Source organism: Mandrillus leucophaeus, unplaced genomic scaffold (genome assembly GCF_000951045.1).
Source record: "Mandrillus leucophaeus isolate KB7577 unplaced genomic scaffold, Mleu.le_1.0 Scaffold174, whole genome shotgun sequence".
NCBI lineage: Eukaryota > Metazoa > Chordata > Mammalia > Primates > Cercopithecidae > Mandrillus > Mandrillus leucophaeus.
In genome coordinates this window covers 4,775,654-4,779,471 of record NW_012101743.1, presented here as the reverse complement: position 1 = coordinate 4,779,471, position 3,818 = coordinate 4,775,654, and the positions used below count along the sequence as shown (strand labels likewise).

General features: G+C 39.3%; 1 pseudogene across 1 annotated transcript; it reads right to left on the bottom strand.

Moving 5' to 3' along the window:
- Positions 1–105: 105 nt before the first annotated feature.
- On the bottom strand, positions 106–796 carry LOC105537544 (annotated as a pseudogene). The gene has a single exon (XR_001005728.1). The product of XR_001005728.1 is annotated as a 60S ribosomal protein L14 pseudogene (transcript).
- Between the last annotated feature and the right edge of the window lie 3,022 nt (positions 797–3,818).

Genomic DNA, 3,818 nt, shown 5'->3' with positions numbered 1-3,818 from the left:
TGACAAATTGACAGAAGTAGGCTTCAGAAGGTGGGTAATAACAAACTCCTCCGAGCTAAAGGAGCATGTTCTAACCCAATGCAAGGAAGCTAAGAATCTTTTTTTTTTTTTTCATGTCAAAAAGAACCTTTATTACTTTTTTTGATTGCCACTTATGCTTTCTTGCCAGATGCCTTTGAAGCAGGTGCTTTCTGGGCTGGAGCTTTCTGACCCTTCTGAGCTTTTGGAGCAGGTGCAGCCTTCTGGCCTGTGGCTTTCTGGGCAAGAACCTTCTGGGCTGGAGCCTTTTTACTTTTACTTTTTACTTGCGGTAGTCATCTCTTTTGCTGGAACTTTAGCAGCAGCAGCAGTACCCTTAGTACCAGGGTGCTTTTTTGGGAGAAGCTTTCAGGAGAGCTGCCTTTTGAAGCTTCTTAACTTCATTCTTGATTATTCTGTTCCTCATTTTCTTTGCCTTCATAACTTTAAAGTGATCAAAATCTGTCATCTAGGCTTTCCTTTCTCTGGCTTCAATCTTCTTGGCCCATCATGTGGCTGCCCATTTTGTATTGATGTCTGCCTTCTGCCAGGCTTGTCGGACATACTTCTAGAGGGCACCATGTGAAAACTTGAGGATGAAATCAGTGAGCTGCATGCACTTGAAAGGCATGGCCTGTCTCCTCACTTGAGTGCAAGGTCCATCAACCAAAGCCCTGTTCTGATCAATAACATCTGCAATCGCAACCAATTTTCTGGCATGAGATCCAAAGGAGATGTAGGCCACCCGGCCAACCTCCACGAAGCACCTGAACACCATGTTGGCAGCATTAGGTGAGAAGGAAGCTAAGAACCTTGATAAAAGGTTACAGGAATTGCTAACTAGAATAACCAGTTTAGAGAAGAACATAAATGACCTGGTGGAGTGGAAAAACACAGCACAAGAACTTTGTGAAGCATACACAAGTGTCAATAGCTGAATTGATCAAGTGGAAGAAAGGATATCAGAGATTGAAGACCAACTTAATGAAATAAAGTGTGAAGACAAGATTAGCAGAAAAAGAATGACAAGGAATGAACAAAGCCTCCAAGAAATATAGGACTATGTGAAAAAAACAAACCTACGTTTGATTGGTGTACTTGAAACCGATGGGGAGAATGGAACCAAGTTGGAAAACACTCTTCAGGATATTATCCAGGAGAAATTCCCCAACCCAGCAAGACCGACCAACATCCAAATTCAGGAAATACAGAGAACACCACAAAGATACTCCTCGAGAAGAGCAACCCCAAGACACATAATCGTCAGGAACACAAAGGTTGAAATGAAGGAAAAAATGTTAAGGGCAGCCAGAGAGAAAGGTCGGGTTACCCACAAAGGGAAGCCCATCAAACTAACAGCAGATCTCTCTGCAGAAAACCTACAAGCCAGAAGACAGTGGGGGCCAATATTCAAAATTCTTAAAGAAAAGAATTTTCAGCCCAGAATTTCATATCCAGCCAAATTAAGCTTCATAATTGAAGGAGAAATAAAATCCTTTATAGACAAGCAAATGCTGAGAGATTTTGTCACCACCAGGCCTACCTTGCAAGAGCTCCTGAAGGAAGCACTAAATATGGAAAGGAAAAACTGTTAACAGCCACTGCAAAAACACCAAATTTTAAAGACCCTCAACAATATGAAGACACCACATCAACTAATGGGCAAAATAACCAGCTAGCATCATAATGACAGGATCAAATTCACACATAACAATATTAACCTTAAATGTAAATGGGCTAAATCCCCCAATCAAAAGATACAGACTGGCAAATTGGATAAAGAGTCAAGACCCATTGGTGTGCTGTATGCAGGAGACCCATCTCACTTTCAGACACACATAGGCTCAAAGAAAAGGGATGGAAGAATATTCACCAAGCAAATGGAAAGTGAAAAAAAGCAGGAGTTGCAATCCTAGTCTCTGATAAACAGACTTTAAACCAACAAAGATCAAAAAAGACAAAGAAGGGAATTACATAATGGTAAAGGGATCAATGCAATAAGAGCTAACTATCCTAAATATATATGCACCCAATACACGAGCACCCAGATTCATAAAGCAAGCTCTTAGAGACCTACAAAGAGACTTAGACTCCCACACAATAAAATTGGGAGACTTTAACACTCCACTGTCAATATTAGACAGATCAACAAGACAGAAAATTAACAAGGATATTCAGGACTTGAACTCGGCTCTGGACCAAACAGACCTAATAGACATCTACAGAACTCTTCACTCCAAATCAACAGAATATACATTCTTCTTAGCACCACATCACGCTTATTCTAAAATTGACCACATAATTGAAGGTAAAACACTCCTCAGCAAATGCAAAACAATGGAAATCATAAAAAACAGTCTCTCAGACCACAGTGCAATCAAATTAGAACTCAGGATTAAGAAATTCACTCATAACTGCACAACTACATGGAAACTGAAAAACCTGCTCCTGAATGACTACTTGTAAATAACGAAATTAAGGCAGAAATAAATAAGTTCTTTGAAACCAATGAGAACAAAGACACAAAGTAGAAGGATCTCCAGGACACATTTAAAGCAGTGTGTAGAGGGAAATTTATAGTACTAAATGCCCTCAGGAGAAAGCCGGATAGATCTAAACTTGACAACCTAACATCACAATTAAAAAAAACTAGAGAAGCAAGAGCGAACAAATTCAAAAGAAATAATTAAGATCAGAGCAGAACTGAATGAGATACAGACATGAAAAACCCTTCAAACAATCAGTGAATCCAGGAGCTGGTTTTTTGAGAAGATTAACAAAACAGGTAGACCACTAGCCAGACTAATAAAGAAGAAAACAGAGAAGAATCAAATAGACACAGTAAAAAATGATAAAGGGCATATCACCACTGATCCCACAGAAATACAAACTGCCATGAGAGAATACTGTGAACACCTCTATGCAAATAAACTAGAAAATCTAGAAGAAATGGATAAATTCCTGGACACATACTTTCTCCCAAGAGTAAACCAGGAAGAACTTGAGTCCCTGAATAGACCAATAACAGGCTCTGAAATTGAGGCAATAATTAGTAGCCTACCAACCAAAAAAAGTCCAGGACCAGACGGATTCACAGCCGAATTCTACCACAGGTACAAAGAGGAGCTGGTACCCTTCCTTCTGAAACTATTCCAATCAATAGAAAAAGAGGGAATCCTCCCTAACTCATTTTATGAGGCCAGCATAATCCTCATGTGAAAACCTGGCAGAGACACAACAAAAAAAGAAACTTTCAGGCCAATATTCCTAATGAACATTGACACGAAAATCCTCAATAAAATACGGGCAAATCAAATCCAGCAGCACATCAAAAAGCTTATCCACCACGATCAAGTTGGCTTCATCCCTGGGATGTAAGGCTGGTTCAACACATGCAAATCAATAAATGTAATCCATCACATAAACAAAACCAATGACAAAAACCACATGATTATCTCAATAGATGCAGAAAAGGCCTTCAACAAAATTCAACAGCCCTTCATACTAAAAACTCTAAATAAACTAGCTATTAATGGAACGTATCTCAAAATAATAAGAGCTATTTATGACAAACCCACAGCCAATATCATACTGAATGGGCAAAAGCTGGAAGCATTCCCTTTGAAAACTGGCACAAGACAATGATGCCCTCTCTCACCACTTTTATTCAACATAATATTGAAGTTCTGGCCAGGGCAATCAGGCAACAGAAAGCAGTAAAGGGTATTCAAATAGGAAGAGAGGAAGTCAAATTGTCTCTGTTTGCAGATAACATGATTGTATATTTAGAAAACCCCATC